We start from the raw sequence: 22,202 nt of genomic DNA on the forward strand, positions 1-22,202 counted from the left end.
TTTTAAAAATGAATTTAATTTAAAAGTTTTGGGAAAATTACATTATATTTCTGTTAAAACAAGCACTGCACCATGAAGTAAAAATTCAAATGTCATCAGAAAATATTATACTAAGAAAACATGAGAAATTTCAATAAGAGGCTGTTTTTTATTGTAATAGAAACTCTTAAGAAACATTATTTTACTCTTCTCTACCTTGTGCAATTCAACAGTAAAAAAAGGTTTGAGAAAGATGGAAATAAATCATGCTTAATTCATAGAATAAAATATTATGCAGACATTAAAATTAAATTTTAAATGATAGGATAAGGAAAGGGCTTATGTTATATTAAGTATTATTTAGTCTGAATCTATTATATACTGAGTGACATCATAGTAGTTCGATATGCACTATATGACATTTGATCCTAATAACAATACTATTATCTCAGTTTTACTTTCTTTATTTTAGATCCCAGGAAAAAACAAGTTAGGTAATTTGACCAAGTTCTTTCAACTAATGGCTGAGCCAGGTAACAAGCTTATGGTTTCCAAAAGTTATGCTCAAACTCACTGCTACAGTACCTAGATTTTTTATTGATAAAGGGAATGACATAAAATTTCATTTATAATATAACCTCAACTGTGTTTATATTTTCCAAAGAACATTAAAAAAATGTAGTTATCAACCACATTTATCACTGGGTGGTGGACAACTTTCATGGTGGACAACTGTCTTCAAGGTATCATGATATCTCATTCATACACACACACATTCACACATTACCTTGAATGGTTACTGTTGGGTTTTAAAAGATTTGGCTTGTGAAGAAAGGAGAAATTTGTCTTAAGTTGTATGTACACACACACACACACACACACACACACACACACACATAAATGAGTCTAAAGAAAAAAAGATTTAAATACTTCCAGGCTAACAAGGACTAATTTCATTGGCTGATAAATAGCAAAGCTTCAAAGGCTTTTAAAATAGAACCACAGAGCATTTGAGCTAGCAGAGACCTTTGAGCTCATTGAACTCAACTTCTACAATGCTACAAATAGACCAGTATAGCAACATCCCAGGCATACTGGCATCCATTCTTTGTTTGGATGCTTCCAATGACAGGTTGCTCATGATTATCTAAAAACACAGTCCATTCTAAAGTTGGGCAGTTATAATTATGAGGAAGTTTCTCCTTATCCTAAGATGAAGTCTCCTCCCTTATTATATCCAACTGAGTATAACTGCTTTTCCAGAATTCCAGTCCATCAAATTTTATTTAGCCATTTAATACTGCTTCCCTAAAATGTCTTAGTTTCTAATTGCTCAAAATTTCCTTATTTGAAATGGCTTCAAAATCTCAGTCACCCATCTCAGGACATGTTTATGCATTATCAATGTCCTCTTAAAAGTGATGCAAAGAACAAAAATGATATTCCAGATGATGTATGATTAACGCACAAAATAGTAAAACTATTTCCTTCTTTATTCTGAATACTATATTTCTTTGAATAAAATGTATAATGCATTAGCTGTCTTTTGAAAGCCATGTCACACTGTTAACTCTCATTGAGATCACGGTTATTAAAACTCCTAGCTAGTTTGCATATGGAACATGGTTAAATCAGACTTCAGGGAGGCAGAAATTTTAAGCTGAAGAAAAAATGAGTTAAGGATAATGTGGGAATTTCTCAGAAGCAGATCAGATAACCAACTCTGAGTAATCCTGATAATGTTATTTTAAAAAAGAAAATGAGAGTAACTTCAAAGATTATACCAGATACATCAGCCTTTCCCCTCACATAGCAGGAGGAAGGGTATGTGTTGAGTTCTGGATAATGTAACAACTAAAGCATATTCTCCTATTTTGATTAGTATTAGCATGGTGTATCTTTATCAATCCCTTTACTTTCTTTATTACTAATTTTTATTGGAGTATAGTTGCTTTACAATGTTGTTAGTTTCTGCTGCACAGAAAAATGAATCAGCTATGCATATACATATATCCCCTCTCTTGGATTTTCTTCCCATTTAGGTCACCACCTAGTAGGTTCCCTGTGCTATACAGCAGGTTCTCATTAGTTATCTATTTTATACACATTAGTGTATATATGTCAATGCCAATCTCCCAATTCATCCAACCCCACCTTGCACCCCAGTCTCCATACGTCCATTCTCTACACCTGTGTCTCTATTTCTGCTTTACAAATAAGTTCATCTGTATCATTTTTCTAGATTCCACGTACAAGTGATACTATACGATATTTGTTTTTCTCTTTCTGACTTACTTCACTCTATGACAGTCTCTAGGTCCATCCACGTCTCTGCAAATTGCATAATTTCATTCCTTTTTATGGCTGAGTAATATCCCATTGTATATGTGTACCACATCTTCTTTATCCATTCTTCTGTTGATGGACATTTAGGTTGTTTCATCTCCTGGTTATTGTAAGTAGTGCTGAAATGAACACTGGAGTGCATATATCTTTTTGAATTATGACTTTCTCCAGGTATATGCCCAGGATTTACTTTTAATCTAAGTTTTTAACTGGTTTTTAATTTTTTGTCAAGAAACTGCATATCCAGCCCTAGAATTTCTATCTTTTAATGGCTGCATTTAGATTATTCACATTTACATTTCTTATTAAGATAGATTGATATCTATCATCTTGTAACTGTTTTCTATTTGTTACATTTCTTCCTTGTTTCCCTCTAATTAAGATATTTTGTTACTCCTTGGTTGCCTTCAAGATTTTCCTTATCTCTGGTTTTCTGTAGTCTGAATATGATATGCATAGATGGTAAGAGTGTATGTGTGCTGTATTTATTCCAAGTTCTTCTTACATGTTGGATCTGAAAGTGTGGAGGTCCACATTAACTCAAATTTCAGTGGGAATGATAAAAATAGTAAATGTATAACATTTACTATGTGCTATGATGTGTTAGGCTCTGATATAGATATATACATCTATATATATGTAAATAGATTCATTTACTCTATTATATTTCAGAAACATAGAAAACAAAGCCTTAGAGAGGTTTAACAATGTTCCCAAGTCCACAAGGCTAAATAACTGGCAGAACATGAATTCAAATGTAGATGGTCAAATTCTAGAATTTGTGCTAAGTATTCACTATATTTTATTGCCTATGCAACCAAATACACAAGTAGTTCCTAGCTCTGTACCAGAACTGGAAACTATGACTGAGCACCATCCACAAGTCAGAACCTCCGAGGAATTTTTGGTACAATTGGTACAGCTAAGGTTACATTAAAAAAACTGATAATGGGTTAATGTGCAAACCATCCTCCAGTGAAAAAGCAGGACAGTTGCAAAGTCAAGGACAGACACACCGGTAGCAATTAGCTGACATCCCATAACTCAGAGGGTTAAGTTTAGGTTGCAGGGTCCTTTGAGACACAGCTTTCCTTGTCTCTGAAATTAATAAGATTTAGATCCCACTAGAGATCTATGATCCCAAGTATTATTCTTCCACTAAGAGTCATCCTGAATGAAGAGCAAATCCTGCTAAGCCCTGTTCTTTTAGTGAGCACTCACAGCAAGCCCAGAAAACAGAGTCTGAGACACTTCTGTGGTTCCAACTGCCACCTCACTTCTCTCAGTCCTTCTGATCTTAGTAATAATAAATAAAGCAAATAATAATAAAGCTAAATTACTATAAAGATTATTTCCATTTAAGTTTGAAGTATTCAAACTACACAAATCTCATATTTAACTATTATAAACCAAAATTAGGCAAGCACAACCTTCCTTTTCTAAGGAGTCACTAACATTGAAAAACTACTAGTTTTATGAGAAAATATGACAGTTTATAGAAGGTGAACTTTCTGAGTGTAAAACATCTTTCAAATATATAATTACTGCAAAAACCAAATATTTTACAAAATGCCCTATCTATTTTCCTAAAGTAGTTTCTGTTCAAAATAAATGGTTGTATTTAAATCTCAAATGATCAAATAAATTTAACAGGACAACTTATATATTCCAGCAAGCATCAAGAGAACATCATACAAATATTGACATTTTAAGAAATTAGATACGAAATAAACCAGAATGAGAGATGGAACAATCAGCTAAGTAGAAAAAGGAACCTGCCTGAAAATGAATATTGGCACTATGGTAAAACACAAAGACCCCACTAATGGATTTTCATAGTATAGCCTAGATAGAAGTGCCAACTCAAGTCAGAGTGAGTGCTGAAATCTAGGTTTTTGAAATCAGGTTGTATTCCAAACTCCTGTGCCTTAGGAGGAGGACCTTATCATCCCAGAGGGATGTCTGCCCAGACCATCTTTATCTAACATTGATAAAGTGTGTTTTTCTGCTATTCCCTAACATAATGTTTGACCTCATGACCTAGAGATCAGGGTGTGGGGAGCTGAATAGTGAGGTAAGGCAGGGAGTGGGATGAAAATATTGGATCTGTTGGAATCTGTTGCACCTGAATCTATAACAGTTGTTCTAAGCATGGAGACAAGATGGTGGAGTAGGAGGATGTGAGCTCAACTCTTCTTATGAAAATACCAAAATAACAGCTAACTGCTGAACAACCATCAACAAAAAATATGCTGGAACGTACCAAAAAAGATATCCTACATCCAAAAACAAAGAAGAAGCCACATCAAGACAGGAGAAGGGGCGCAAACACCATAAAATCAAATCCAAACCCACCGGGTGGGTGACCCACTCACTGGAAAATAATTAGACCACAGAAGTTCTCCCACAGGGAAGTTCTGAGTCCCACCTGGCCTGGGGGTCTGTCAACGGAAGGAAGTGCCCCCAGAGAATCTGGCTTTGAAGGCCAGCTGAGTTTGATTGCAGGAATTCCACAGGACTAAGGAAAATAGAAACTCTACTCTTGAAGGGTGCACACAAGGTCTCATGCACACCAGCACCCACGGAAAAAAGCAGTGACCTCATAAGAGCCTGGGCCAGACCTACCAGCTAGTATTAGAGGGACTCCTGCAGAGGTGGGGTGCAGCTATGGCTCACTGCAGGGACAAAGACGATGGCAGTAGTATTTGTGCAGAGTATTCATTAGTGTGACCCCTCCTGGAGGTTACCATTTTCTCAAGAAGGCCTGGCCAAACCCAACAGCCTGTAGGTTCCTGTGCTGGGAAACCTCAGGCCAAACAACCAACAGGGCAGGAAAACAGCACCACCCATCAGCAGACAGGCTGCTTAAAGTCCTCCTGAGCACAGAGCTGCCCACTAAACACACCGCTTGACATGGCCCTGCCCACCAGAGGGCAGGCACCAGTCCCTCCCACCAGGAAGACAGCACAAGCCTCTTAAACAGCCTCACCCACCAGGGGGCAGAGAGCAGAAGCAAGAAGAACTATAACCCAGCATCCTGTGGAATGGAAAGCACAATCGCAGAAAGTTAGACAAAAGGAAACAGCAGAGGAATATGTCCCAGATGAAGAAACAAGATAAAGCCCCTGAAGAACAACTAAGTGAAGTGGAGATAGACAATCTACCTGAAAAATAATTCAGAGCAATGATAGTAAAGACGATCCAAAATCTCAAAAAAACAATGAAGGCACAGATCGAGAAGACACAATAAATGTTTAATAAAGACCTAGAGGAACTAAACAACAAACAGAGATGAACGAATACAATAACTGAAATGAAAAATACACTAGAAGGAACAAACAGCAGAATAACTGAGGCATAAGAACAGATAAGTGAGCTGGAATACAGAATAGTGGAGAAATCACTTCCACTGAACAGAATAAAGAAAAACAATGGAAAAAAAGTGAGGACAGTCTAAGAGACCACTGGGAAAACATTAAATGCACCAACATTCACATTACAGGGCTCCCAGAAGGAGAAGAGAGAGAGAAAGGACCTGAGAAAATATATGAAGAGATAATAGCTAAAAATGTCCCTAACATAGAAAAGGAAACAGTCACCCAAGTCCAGAAAGCACAGATAGTCCCAGGCAGGATAGATCTAGGGAGGAACACAATGAGACACACAGTAACCAAATTGACAAAAATTAAAGACAAAGGAAAAATATTAAAAGCAACAAGGGAAAAGCAACAAATAACATACAAGGGAATTCCTGTAAAGTTATCAGCTGACTTCTCAGCAAAAACTCTGCAGGCCAGAAAGGAGGAGAAAGATATATTTAAAGTGATGAAAGGGAAAAACCTACAATGAGAATATTTTATGCAGCAAGGCCTTCATTCAGATTCAACGGAGAAATCAAAACTTTTACAGACAAGCAAAAACTAAGAGAATTCAGCACCACCAGAACAATTCTGCAACAAATGCTAAAGGAACTTCTCTAGGTGGGAAAAATAAAAGGCCACAACTAGAAACACGAAAATTATGAATGGGAAAGCTCACTGGTTAAGGCAAACATACAATAAAGGTATGCAATCATCCACACACAAATATGATATCAAAAACAGTAATCGTGAGAAGAAGAGAGTACAAATGCAGGGTATAGGAAATGCATTTGAAATTAAAAGAACAGCAACCTAAAACAATCTTGTATATACATAGACTGCTATGACAAAGCCTCAAGGCAACCGCAAACTGAAAGGAATCCAAACACAACACTAAAATTTAGTCATCAAATCACAAGAGAAGAGAACAAAAGAGGAAGAGAAGAAAGAAACCTACAAAAACCAATCCAAAACTATTAACAAAATAGCAATAAGAACAATACATATTGATAGTTACCTTAAAAGTAAATAGATTAGGGCTTCCCTGGTGGCGCAGTGGTTGAGAGTCCGCCTGCCGATGCAGGGGACACGGGTTTGTGCCCCGGTCCGGGAAGATCCCACATGCTGTGGAGCGGCTGGGCCTGTGAGTCATGGCCGCTGAGCCTGCATGTCCGGAGCCTGGGCTCTGCAACGAGAGAGGTCACAACAGTGAGAGGCCTGCGTACTGCAAAAAGAAAAAAAAAGTAAATGGATTAAATGCTCCAACCAAAAGACATACAATGGCTGAATGGATTAAAAATAGGACCCATATACATGCTGTCTACAAAATACCCACTTCAGATCTAAGGACACTTACAGACTGAAAGTGAGGGGATAGAAAAAGATATTCCATGCAAATGGAAATAAAAAGAAAGCTGGAGTAACAATACTCATATCATAAAAAATAGACCTTAAACTCAAGACTGTTGAAAGAGACAAAGAAGGGCACTACATAATGATCAGGTGATCAATCCAAGAAGATGATATAACAATTGTAAATATATATGCACCCAACATAGAGGCACCTCAATATTTAAGGCAAATACTAACAGCCATAAAAGGAGAAATCAACAGTAACACAAGAATAGTGAGGGATTTAACACCCCACTTTTATCAATGGACAGATCATCTAGACAAAATCATTGAGGAAACACAGGCCTTAAGTGACACATTAGAACAGATGGATTTAACTGATATTAAAAGAGCATTCCATCCAAAACCAGCAGAATACACATTCTTCTCAAAGGCACATGGAACATTCTCCAGGATAGTTCACATGCGGAGCCATAAAGCAATCCTCGATGAATTTAAGAAAACTGAAATCATATCAAGCATCTTTTATGACCACAACACTATTAGATTGGAAATCAACTACAAGAAAAAAAGAAGGCCAAAAACACAAACACATGGAAGCTACAGAATACACTACTAAGCAACCAATGGATCACTGAAGAAATCTAAGAGGAAATCAAAAAATATTTAGAAACAACTGGCGATGAAAACATAATGACCCAAAACCTGTGGGATGCAGAAAAAGCAGTTCTAAGAGGGAAGTTTATAGCAATACAATCCTACCTCAAGAAACAAGAAAAATCACAAATAAACAACCTAACCTTACACCTAAAGCAATTAGAAAAAGAAAAACAAACAAAACCCAAAGTTAGCAGAAGGAAAGAAATGATAAAAATCAGAACAGATATAAATGAAATAGAAATAAAGAAAACAAAAGCAAAGATCAACGAAACTAAAAGTTGGTTCTTTGAGAAGATAAACAAAACTGATAAACCATTATCCAGACACATCAAGATAAAAGGGAGAGGGTTCAAATCAATAAAATTAGAAATGAAAAAGGAGAAGTTATAACAGACACCACAGAAATACAAGGAATCATAAGAGACTACTAGAAGCAACTATATACCAATAAAATGGACAACCTAGAAGAAATTGAAAAATTCTTAGAAAGGTATAATCTCCCAAGACTGAACCAGGAAGAAATACAAAATATGAACAGACAAATCACAAGTACTGAAATCGAAACTTTGATTAAAAGACTCCAACAAACAAAAGTGCAAGACCAGATGGCTTTACAGGTGAATTCTATCAAACATTTAGAGAAGAGTTAAACTTACCCTTCTGAAACTCTTCTAAAAAACTGCAGAGGAAGGAACACTCTCAAGCTCATTCTATGAGGCCACCATAGCCTTGATACCAAAACCAGACAAAGATACCACAAAAAAGAAAATTACAGTCCAATATCACTGATAAACACAGACATAAAAATCCTCAACAAAATGCTGGCAAACCAAATCCAACAATACATTAAAAGGATCATACACCATGATCAAGTGGGAATTATGCAGGGGTTCTTCAATATATGCAAATCGATCAATGTGATACACCACATTAACAAACTGAAAAATAAAAACCATATGATCATCTCAATAGATGCAGAAAAAACTATGGACAAAATTCAACACCCATTTATGATAAAAACTCTCCAGAACGTGGCTATAGAGTGAAACTACCTCAACATTATAAAGGCTATATAAGACAAACCCACAGCAAACATCATACTCAATGGTGAAAAAGCTGAAAGCACTTCCTCTAAGATCAAGAACACGACAAGGATGTCCACTCTCATCACTTTTATTCAACATAGTTTAGGAAGCCCTAGTCAAGGAAATCAGAGAAGAAAAGAAATAAAAGGAGTCCAAATTGGAAAACAACATGTAAAACTGTCACTGTTTGCAGATGACATGATACTATACATAGAGAATCCTAGAGGTGATACCAGAAAACTACTAGAGCTCAATGATGAATTCGGTAAAGTCGCAGTACCCAAAATTAATACACAGAAATCTCTTACATTTCTATACACTAACAATGAAATATCAGAAAGAGATATTAAGGAAACATTCCCATTTAACATCACACCAAAAAGAATAAACTACCTAGGAATAAACCAACCTAAAGTGGCAAAAGACCTGTACTCCAAAAACTATAAGATGCTGAGGAAAGAAATCGAAGATGAAACAAACTGATGGAAAGATATACCACGTTCTTGGATTGGAAGAATCAGTATTTTCAAAATGACCATACTTCCCAAGGCATTCTATATATTCAATGCAATCCCTATCAAATTACCAATTGCATTTTTTGCAGAACAAGAACAAAATTTTTTTAATTTGTAGGGAGACACAAAAGACCCCCAAATAGCCAAAGCAATTTTGAGGAAAAAAAAAAGGAGCTGAAGTAATCAGGCTCCCTGACTTCAGACTATACTTCAAAGCTACACTCATCAAAACAGTATGGTACTGGAACAAAAACGAAATATAGATCCATGGAACAGGATAGAAAGCCCCAAAATAAATCCATGCCCCTACGGTTAATTAATCTAGGACAAAGGAGGCAAGACTATATAGTGGAGACCTCAATGTAAGAGCAGATACTATAAAACTCTTGGAGGAAAACATAGGCAGAATGCTCTTTGAGATATATTGCAGCAATATCTTTTTTGATCCATTACCTAGAGTATTGGAAATAAAATAAAAAATAAACAACTGGGACCTAATTAAACTTAAAAGTTTTTGCACAGCAAAGGAAACCACAGAACAAAAAGACAACCCACAGAATGGGAGAAAATATTTGCAAATGATGCGACTGACAAGGGATTAATCCCCAATATTTACAAACAGCTCATGAGGCTCAATATCAAACAAACAAACAACACAGTCCCAAAATGGGCAGAAGACCTAAATAGACGTTTCTTCAAAGAAGACATACAGATGGCCAAGAGGCACATGAAAAGATGCTCAACATCACTAATCTTTAGAGAAATGCAAATCACCTCACATCGGTCAGAATGGCCATCATCAAAAAATAAAAACAATAAATGCTAGAGAGGGTGTGGAGGAAAGGGAACCCTCCTACACTGTTGGTAGGAATGTAAATTGGTACAGCCACTATGGAGAACAGTATGGAGGTTCCTTAAAAAACTACAAATTTCTATGATCCTACTCCTGGGCATATATCTGGAGAAAAACATAATTCGAATAGATACATGCACACTACTGTTCATTGCAGCGCTGTTTACAATAGCAAAGACATGGAAGCAACCTAAATGTCCACTGACAGATGAATGGATAAGAAAGATGTAGAATATATATAGAGTATCACTCAGCTATTAAAAAGAATGAAATAATGCCACCTGGAGATTATCATACTAAGTGAGGTAAAGCAGACAGAGAAAAACAAATATCATATGATCTCACTTATATGTGGAATCTAAAAAAAATGATACAAATGAACTTATTTGCAAAACAGAAACAGACGTAGAGATTGCATTTATGGTTACGCGGGGAAGGGTGGGGGTAAGGGATAGACTAGGAGGTTGGGATTGACATATACACACTGCTATATTTAAAACAGATAACCAACCAGGATGACTGTATAGCATAAGGACCTCTGCTCAAAATTTTGGAATAACCTAAATGGGAAAAGAACTTAAAAAAAAGATACATATATATGTATAACTGAATCATTTTGCTGTACACCTGAATGTAACACAACATTGTTACTCAACTATACTCCAATATAAATAAAAATTTAAAAAAAGAACAACAGTTGTTCTAAGCACATTAGTTTGGATAGATTCTCAACTCTATTGTACATAGTATTGTTACTTCCATCTTTCACATACTATAGATGACATTAATTACTGTAAATATTCAGCCTTTCCATGGATGTTGCCTGTTAAGGCAGTTAAAGAGGGAATACACATAATTTAGTTTAGTGTTCTACAGTAATCTTGGAAGACAAAATACTGTGTATTTTCTATGCATTCCTTACTCAGTACAGACTAAAAATATATAAAGATAGACAATCACTAGAAAATTACCTTCTTTTCTTTTTGCCTATGTAAGATTAAGATTCTTTAACAAAATCCTCATCACTTCCAAATTCCATGCAATTATAGACCCTCTTCTAATAGAGGGAGTAGACTGATTCAGGAGTTTAAAGGGTGGGCATCATATATGAGATCATAACAAATGTCCCTTTTTGAAAAAACTTAACAAAAGAAAAGGAAAAGGAAAACTTTCCTAAAGTTAACATTTTCAATTTGATTCAAAAGGGAACTGTATGTACATAAAAAGAGAAGTTACGGTAGAAAAACTGAGAAAAGAGAATCATAGATATGAAAATTAATTGCTGAGGAAATAAACTCAATGGAGTTTTACCAACAACACTTAATGGAAACACTGAAGACTTATATGATAATTATTTCAGAACACAGAGAAGAAAGATTAAAAAAAGTAGGAGCATGAGCATTTCATGAGGTTTCCATTTCAAAAGAGAAAAAGTTTCTCAAAAAAAGGATTCTATCCTTTCAAAAACATATATCTATAAACTTAATGTTTTTAAAATAAAAAGTATTATGGAAAATATAGAAGTGATAAGTAAAATAAGATAAAACAAATTTGTATTAATAATAAAAATAATATTCTTAACTAAATTCCCAGAAGTTTTCTGATATCAATGTGAAAATTACATGACATAGTGTCTAATGTACTTATTCAAACACCTGGTACATAAGAGGTCCTCACCAAATTATAAAATATCTTATTATAATTATTATCATTATTATTGAAAAGAATGTCACCCACTCCCTCAAGCAACATATAAGGAGAAAATATTCACAACATATATATCTGACAACGGATTTATATTTAGAATATATGAAGAACACCCACAGTCAATAAAGAAAAGCAAATAACTCATTAAAAATAAGTAAAATGACTTCTACAAACAGTTTACAAATAAAAGTATATGAATGGCAAATAAGCATTTAGAGAGATATTAAATACCATTAGCCATCAAAGAAATGCAAATTAAGACCACAAAGCCAGCAGCAATTTTTAGTGAGGATATGGAATGATCTCATATATTATTGATTGTGACAGGAGGGTAAAATAGTACAATGACTTTGAAGAAAAAAGTCCTGCAATTTCATACAAAATTAAATATGCATTTACTATATGACCACACATTTCTATCCTAGTTATGTTTCCAAGAGAAATAAAAATATATGCCTACAAAAAAGAGTTGTAAAAGTATGCTCATAGCAGATTTATTCACAGTAGAAAAACTAAAACAACCCAATGTCCAACAATAATAGATAAACATGTTAGTATATTTGTAAAATAGAATACTAAACAATAAAAAGGAAGAAACACACAGCAACATGAATAAATGGGGAAACTCTTCCAAATACATTTTAAAAGGCCAGCATAACCCTGAATCCAAAACCAGACAAAAATGCCACACAAAAAATATTACAGGTCAAAATCCTTGATAAACACAGAAGCAGAAATCTTCAATGAAACATTAACAGAACAATTTCAACAATACATTAAAAGGATTATACACCATGATTAAGTGGGACTTACTTCAGGGATGTAAGGATGGTTCAACATCCACAAATCAATGTGATAAACTGTATTAACAAAATGAAGGATTAAAATCATATGATCATCTTAATAGATGCATAAAAACCATTTGACAAAATTCAACATCCATTTATGATAAAAAGTCTGAACAAAGTGGATATAGAGGAAACATTGCTCAACAAAATAAAGGCCATATATGACAATCCACAACTAACATCATACTCAGTGGTGAAAAGCTGAAAGTTTTCCCTCTAAAATCAGAAACAAGACAAGATGTCTATCTCATCACTTTAATTCTACATAATATTGGAAGTCCTAGCCAGATCAGTTAGGCAAGAAAAAGAATAAATGACATCCAAATTGGAAAGGAAAAAGTACAGCTGTCACTATTTTCAGTTGACATGATATTATATATTAAAAAAACTAAAGAATCTATCAAAAATTGTTATAACAAATGAATTCAATAAAGTTACAGGATTCAAAAATCAACAGAGAAATATCTGCATTTCTTTACACAAATAATGAAGTATTAGAGAAATAAAGAAAGAAACTCATTGGCAATAGCATTAATAAAATATTTAGAAATTTAACCAAAGAAGTGAAAGACCTATATGTTGAAAACTTTAAGACACTAATGAAAGAAACTGAAGACACAAATAAATGGAAAAGTATTCCATGCTCATAGATTAGAAAAATTAAACTATGAAAATGTTCATATTACACAAAGCAATATACAGATTTAAGGCAATCCTTATCAAAAGCCCAATGGTATTTTTCACAGAAATAGAACAATTCTAAATTTATATGGAACCACAAAAATCCTGAATAGTCAAATCAATCTTGAGAAAAGAAATCCAGAGGCATCATGCTCCCTGATTTTAAACCACATTACAAAGCCATTGTAATTAAAATAGTGTAATATTGGCATCATGGACATATAGATCAATGGTATAAAGGTCCCAGAAATAAAGTGGGCACATATGGTCAATTAGTTTATGATTTAAAAAAAGCCAAGAATACAATGAGGAAAAAACGGTCTCTTCAATAAATGGTGTTAGGAAAACTGGGCAGCCACATGCAAAAGAATGAACCACTATCTTACACCATACACAAAAATTAACTCAAAGTGAATTAAATACTTGAACATAAGACCTGAAGCCATAAATCTCCTAGAGGAAAACATAGGTGGTAAACTCCTTGACATTAATCTTGGTGATGATTTCTTGAATTCAAAACTGAAAGCAAAGGCAACAAAAGCAAAAATAAACAAGTGGGCCTACATCAAACTAAAAATCTTCTGCATAGCAAAGGAAACCAACAAAATGAAAGGCAACCTATGGAAGGGAGAAAATATTTTCAAATCATATGTCTGATAAAGGGCTGATATCCAAAATATATACAGAACACATACAACTCCATATTAAAAAAAATCTGATTAAAAAATGGGCAGAGTATCTGAATGGACGGTTTTCCTAAGAAGACATACAGGTAGCCAAGAGGTACATGAAAAGGTATTCAACATCACTAATTATGCAAATCAAAATCACAGCGAGATATCACATCACAACTGTTAGAGTGGCTGTTATCAAAAAGACAATAAACAAGTGTTGGCAAGGATGTGGAAAAAAGGGAACTTTGTGCACTGTTGGTGGCAGTCTAAATTGGTTAGGCCAGCATTTAAAAATTATGGATTTGGCTTTCCCTGGTGGTGCAGTGGTTGAGAATCTGCGTGCCAATGCAGGGGACATGGGTTCGAGCCCTGGTCCAGGAAGATCCCACATGCTGCGGAGGAGCTAAGCCCATTTGCCACAACTACTGAGCCTGCACCCTAGAGCCTGCAAGCCACAACTATTAAGCCTACACTCCCTAGAGCCCATGCTCCATAACAAGAGAAGCCACTGCAATGAGAAGCCCATGAGCCACAATGAAGAGTAGCCCCCACTTGCTGCAACTAGAGAAAGCCCTCACACAGCAACGAAGACCCAATGCAGCCAAAAATAAGTAAATAAAATAAATTTATTATAAATAAATAAAACAATATGGGTTCCTTTAAAATTTTTAAATAGAACTACCATATCAGCTACCAGCAATTCTACTTCTGTGTATTTATCCAAAGAAAATGAAAACAGTAATCTGAAAAGATATATATCCCATGTTCATTGCAGCATTATTTATAATAGCCAATATATGGAAACAACCTAAGTGTACACAGATAAATGAATAGAAAAGTAAATTGCTGTATATATATATATATATATATGTATGTATGTATGTATATGTATGGTATAATAATGTGATATAAATATATATAAAGTATCCAATGAAATATTATTCAGTCATAAAAAAGAATGAAATCTTGCCATTTACAACAACATGGATGAACCTTGAAGACACTGTGCTAAGGGAAATATGTCAGACAGAGGAAGAAATACTGTATTATCTCTCTTCTGTACAGAATCTTAAAAAACAAACCAAAACAATCTCATAGATACTGAGAAGAGATTGGTGGTTGCAAGAGGTGGGGGTGGGGGTTGGGAGAAAAGGGTGAACTTCTTTTAGCTTAGATCTTTTTTTAAAAAAAATAAATTTATTAAGGCTGCATTGGGTCTTTGTTGCTGCACGTGTGCTTTCTCTAGTTGTGGCGAGTGGGGGCCACTCTTCATTGCAGTGCGCGGGCTTCTCACTGTGGTGGCTTCTCTTGTTGAGGAGCAGGGTGTCTAGGCACGTGGGCTTCAGTAGTTGCAGCTCTCGGGCTCTAGAGTGCAGGCTCAGTAGTTGTGGCGCACGGGTTTAGTTGCTCTGTGGCATGTGGGATCTTCTCGGACAAGAGCTCGAACCCGTGTCCCCTGCATTGGCAGGCGGATTCTTAACCACTGAGCCACCAGGGAAGTCCTCAATTGTTTCTTATATTAAAAAATTACCACATTTCACTAAAAAGAACCAGTATTCCTTTGAGAACCAGCTGGTTTTAGGGTGGGGAGAGATGGTAAGTATAAGATAAGCCTGGAATAATTCTGCATGTGAAAGTTAGAAAATGTTCCCCCAAATGATCTGGAAATATATAAAGGACATAAAAGTACCTTGAAGGGGGCTTCCCTGGTGGCGCAGTGGTTGAGAATCTGCCTGCTAATGCAGGGGACACGGGTTCGAGCCCTGGTCTGGGAGGATCACATGCCGCGGAGCAACTAGGCCCGTGAACCACAACTACTGAGCCTGCGTGTCTGGAGCCTGTGCTCCGCAACAAGAGAGGCCACGATAGTGAGAGGCCCATGCACCATGATGAAGAGTGGCTCCTGCTTGCCACAATTAGAGAAAGCCCTCACACAGAAATGAAGATGCAACACAGCAAAAATAAATAAATTAAAAAAAAAAAAGTACCTTAAAGGGGCTCCCACTGGCTAAATTTGGAAGAATTTGATCCAAGTAAATATTCATCCTAATGAATGATAACCCAATGTACAAAATAGGCGTGCATGAATCCACCTTGATATAAATGAATGCATAAAATATCAGTTAAATGTGGGAGAAAAGAACACTCTTCCTTACTCTAGAATACTGGCTAAAATATATAGTAGATGATGAAATTAGAGAGTCATCAAAAGATGATAGGGGGAGGGGTAAATCAGGAGTTTGGGCTACTATATATAAAATAGATAAACAACAAGGTCCTATTATATAGCATAGGGAACAATACTCAATATCCTGTAATAAACTATAATGGAAAAGAATATGAAAAAGAACAAAATATATATATATATATATTTTAAAAGATGGTAGAACTACTGTGTGACATTTTAATGAATGAAGAAGAGAATATTTGCATAGTGTCAAAATGTCTACCCACAAATTATTTATTAAAGAAAAAATTACAGGAGAAACCTGAAAATATCCACCTTAAGAATGTGGCCAACATATGGGAACATATGTTTATGAATGACTGATTCACTTTGTTATAAAGCAGAAACTAACACACCATTGTAAAGCAATTATACCCCAATAAAGATGTTAAAAAAAAAAAAAAAAAAGAATGTGACCAAAATTAACATCATTATTTTACTGGGACAAATGATACCACATGTCTTCAGATGGAAACACCATTCTGTGGTATTCCTGCCAAAATGCATAACCTGAATTCAGTAAAAAAGAAATATAAGATAAACCAAATTGAGGGACAGTGTACAAAATAATTCACCTGCACTCCTCCAAATGTGAAAGTCAAGAAAGTCAAATTGAGGGGTATTCTAGATTAGAAGAAACTAAAGAGGCGTGACTAAAGTTAATTTTACATCTTAGATTTTTGCATTCTTTAGTCTTTATTGCATTTTAGACTTTTTTTTAAAAGCCGTAAAGGAAATCATTGAGACAGTTGATGCAATGTGAATATTGGCTAGAGTTGTAGATAAGTTAACTCTGGTGTATTAACATAAGATTTCCTGATTTTGATAGCGGCACTATTGTTATGTAAGAGAATATCCTTGTTCTTTGGAATTACATGCTGAAATATTTAGAGGTAAAAGAGCACAATGTCTCTAATTTATTCTCACAAGAATCAGAAAACCAAAATTTCGATATACACTTTGGAAGGTAGCTTCAAGGAGGGGCTCTCATGATCCCTGCCTCTTGATATTTAATATACTGGATTTTGTGACTTGCTTCTGAGAACTAGAATAAGGCAGAGTTATGGCATGTGTTATTGTCTCTTCCTTTTTCTAGTAGTTGACGCTTCAGCCCCTTCAGACTGCAGCCTGGGCACACATAATGAGCACAATCTCCAGAGAGACCCTGAGCACGAAGTTTAATAAAAATCTAGCGGACTGAGGACAGAAGATGGTGAAGGAGTAGGAGGATGTGGAGTTCATCTCACTCCACAGATGCATCAGGAATACATCTATAGATGAAACAATTCTCACAGAACACCAGCTGAACACTAGCAGAAGACCTTGGACACTGGAAAGGACTATAAACATCCCTGCATAACTGGGTAGGATGAAAAAAAGAAGGAAGAAGGAGGAGGAGAGGAAGCGGGACGGGACCTGCACCCCAGGGTGGGGGAGCTGAAGTAGAGGATAGATTCCCAAATTTGGGGAAATCCCCTCTGCAATGGGGAAATCGATTGGGACAGAAGGGAAGCATTTGAGGCTGTCGAAAGTGGGTGAAGCAGCTGATCTGTGGCAAACTGGACAGGGTGAGAAATACAGACAGTCTGTACTGTGGCCCTAGGTGCCCAGGACTGGAATGTATGCTCACAGGTGTGCAAGGGGGCTGGGAGCTGGTGCGTGGGGATTGGAGAACAGGCCCAGAGTGAGAACTAGTGTTGGTTGTGGAGAGATGGACTGAGGGGATGGGAGGGAGGAAATCTGCAGCAGGGAATGCCTACAGAAGAAGACTGGACTGCCATGGAAGCAGGGTGCTACTGCTGAGTCACATGCAGGGGGAGGAGCCACTATTGTAGCCTGTCTCTCCCTACACGCTGGTGCCTGCCAACGATCAATAAAAGAAGCCCTCTCAGGGCTGGCCTTCATGAGCCTGCTGCCAGGTGCCAGAAAAAGCCCGGCCAGGGCTGTCCCTCTTGTGCCTTATGCTGGGCAGCTGAAAAGGCCCTCACTAGGGCTATATCTATTGCATCCGTGGCTGCTGGCTTCCCTGCACATTTGGTGCCACTGGGGCTCCTGTGATCCAAGCAGTCGTACCACCTCCGTGCCCTGTCCTGACTGGGGCAGACTCAAGAGCTCCAAGGCAGCCTCAGGACCAGACTTCTGTGGGTGGACCATACACAGAGGTGGGGGTAAAACCAAAGCTGAACCACAGGGATGGGGCAACTAAGGAAGAGGATCAAAAATCTTTCCATCAGCTGTACAAGCTGCAGATTAAATCCCCGCGATCAGCTGGGTAGATCCTGCGTCTGTGGAATATCTGAGCAGACAATGAGTGTTCCCACAAATGGAAACGGTCTAGCTCTTGCAGCTGTGGACTTTGGGGGCAAGCACAGGCAGGAACTGGGGCAGATCAGAGTCTGAGTGGTCCCCACAGGGCCCACAGCAGGTCCAGAGACCAGCCCAGAGGCAGAGGAGGAGGAGGTGGCAGGCGGAGGTGGGCTGTGGCTCATGGTGTGTGCAAGGACACTTAGAGTGGAGGGAAACATAATTATTACTCTTAATTTTATTATGTTTTTATTCATTCTGTTGTTGGTTCTGGCTTTGTTTGTTTCTTTTCTTTCTTTTGTTTCTTTTTGTTTTAGTTTTTTTTATTTAGTCTTTTAGGATCTTTGTGTTTTATAACATTTTTTTAACATATTTCTATTTTTACTTTGATTTTCTGTTGTTCTGTGTTTTTCCCTTTTTATTTAAAATCACTTTTATTGGTTTGTTCTATTTCCTTGCTTTATTCCCCAGTTGGTACACTGCTTTTGTTTTGTTTTTAGGTTTTAGGTTTTTCTTAGTTCTGATTCTAATTGTTTGATTTCATTTTTGGATTCTCCTGTTTGGGTGTTGTCTTGCTTTTTGTTTTATTTGGTTCTCTTTTTGTTTCTTTTGTGTGTGTGCATTTCTATGTTTCTGTTTTTGTTCGTTTGATTTTACTTTTTACCATTTGTTGGTGTTTTTGTTAGTCTTTTTATTTATTTATTTTTTTTCCCCTTTATTGCCAGGACCAGTGACTTGTGGCGTCTTGGTTCCTCAACCAGAAGTCAGGCCTGAGCCTCTGGGGTGGGAGCACCAAATCCAGGAAGCTGGACCACTAGAGAATTCCTGGCCCCAGGGAAGATTAATCACCAAGAGCTCTCATGGAGGCCTCTGTCTGAATCCAAGACCCGGCTCCACCCAACTGCCTGCAGCTCCCAACGCTGGTTTCCTCACACCAAACAACAAACAAGACAGGAACACAACACCACCTGTTAGCAGAGAGGCTGCCTTAAAGTCATACTAAGTTCAAAGACACCTCAAAACACACCAGCTGACAGGGCCCTGCTTATCAGAGGGAAAAGACTCAGCTCCACCCACCAGAACGCAGGCACCAGTCACTCCCATCAGGAAGCCTACACAAGACACTGGACCAATGCCACCACCAGGGGTGGAGAACAGAAGCAAGAGGAACTACGACCCTGCAGCCTAGGGAAAGGAAACGTCAAATACTGTACATTAGACAAAATGAGAGGACAGAGAAATATCTTGAAGGCAAAGAAACAAGATAAAAACCCACAAGACTGGGCTTGCCTGGTGGCGCAGTGGTTGAGAATCTGCCTGCCAATGCAGGGGACACAGGTTTGAGCCCTGGTCTGGGAAGATCCCACATGCCGCGGAGCAACTAGGCCCGTGAGCCACAAGTACTGAACCGGTGCGTCTGGAGCCCGTGCTCCGCAACAAGAGAGCCCGCAATAGTGAGAGGCCCACACACCGTGATGAAGAGTGGCCCCCGCTTGCTGCAGCTAGAGAAGGCCCTTGCACAGAAACGAAGACCCAACACAGCCAAAAATAAATAAATAAATACTCCGAATTTCTGACAATATATTAAAAAAAAAACCCCACAAAACCAAATAAATGAAAAGGAAACAAACTACCTGAAAAAAGAATTCAGAGTAATGATAGTAAATATGATCCAAATGCTCAGAAATAGAATAGAGGAAATACAAGAAACGTTTAACAAGGACCTACGAGAACTAAAGAGCAAACCAACAGTAATGAGCAACACAATAATACTCTAGAAGGAATCAAGAGCAGAATAAGTAAGGCAGAAGAACAGATAAGTGAGCTGGAAGACAGAATGGTGGAAATAACTGGCACAGAGCAGAATAAAGATAAAAGAATGAAAAGAATGGAGGACAGTCTCAGAGACCTCTGGGACAACATTAAGCACAACAACATTCAAATTATAGGCATCCCAGAAGAAGAAAAAAACAAAGGGTCTGAGAAAATATGTGAAGAGATTGTAATTGAAAACTTCCCCAACATGGGAAAGGAAATAGTCAATAAAGTTCAGGAAGTGCAGAGAGTCCCATACAGGATAAACCCAAGGAGACACACACCACGACACATATTAATCAAACTAACAAAAATTAAACACAAAGAAAAAATATTAAAAGCAGCAAAGGGAAAGCAACAAATAACATACAAGAGAATCCCCATAAGGTTAACAGCTGATCATTCAGCAGAAACCCTGCAGGCCAGAAGAGAGTGGCAGGATCTATTTAGAGTGATGAAAGGGAAAAAGCTACAACCAAGATTACCCAGCAAGGATCTCATTCAGATTCAATGGAGAAATCAAAATTTTTACAGACAAGCAAAAGCTAAGAGAATTTAACACCACCAATCCAGCTTTACAACAAATGCTCAAGGAACTTCTCTAGGCAGAAAACACAAGAGAAGGAAAAGACCTACAAAAAGAAACCCAAAGCAATTTTTAAAAAAGTAATAGGAAAATACGTATCAATAATGACCTTAAATGTACATGGATTAAATGCTCCAACCAAAAGACATAGACTGGCTGAATGGATACAAAAACAAGACCCGTGTATATGCTGTCTACAAGACACCCAGTACAGACCTAGGGACACATACAAACTGAAAGTGAAGGGATGGAAAAAGATATTCCATGCAAATGGAACTCAAAAGAAAGCTGGAATAGCAATACTCATATCAGACAAAATGGACTTTAAAATAAAAACTACTACAAGAGACAAGAAAGGACACTACATAATGATCAAGGGATCAATCCAAGAAGAAGATATAACAATTGTAAATATTTATACACCCAACATAGGAGCACCTCAATACATAGGCAAATAGAGCCATAAAAGGGGAACTCAACAGTAAAACAATAATAATGGGGGACTTTAACACCCCACTTACACCAATGGACAGATCATCCAAACAGAAACTAAATAAAGAAACACAAACTTTAAATGACATAGTAGACCAGATAGACTTAACCATCATTTATAGGACATTCCATCCAAAAACAACAGAATACACTTTCTTCTCAAGTGCACATGGAATATTCTCCAGGATAGATCACATCTTGGGTCACAGATCAAGCCTGGGTAAATTTAAGAAAATTGAAATCATATCAACCATCTTTTCTGACCAAAACACTATGAGACTAGATACCAATTACAGGGAAAAAACTGTAAAAACACATGGAGGCTAAACAATATGCTACTAAACAACCAAGAGATCACTGAAGAAATCAGAGGAAATCAAAAAATACCTAGAAACAAATGACAATGAAAACACAATGACCCAAAACCTACGGGATGCAGCAAAAACAGTTCTAAGAGGGAAGTTGATAGCAATACAATCCTACCTCAAGAAACAAGAAAAATCTCAAATAAACAACCTAACCTTACACCTAAAGCAATTACAGAGAGAACAAAAAAACCCAAAGTTAGCAGAAGGAAAGAAATCATAAAGATCACAGCAGAAATAAATGAAATGGAAATGAAGAAAACAATTGCAAAGATCAATAAAACTAAAAGTTGGTTCTTTGAGAAGATAAACAAAATTGATAAACCACTAGCCAGACTCATCAGGAAAAAAAG

This window comes from Globicephala melas, chromosome 2 (genome assembly GCF_963455315.2).
Source record: "Globicephala melas chromosome 2, mGloMel1.2, whole genome shotgun sequence".
In the NCBI taxonomy this organism is placed as follows: Eukaryota; Metazoa; Chordata; class Mammalia; order Artiodactyla; family Delphinidae; genus Globicephala; species Globicephala melas.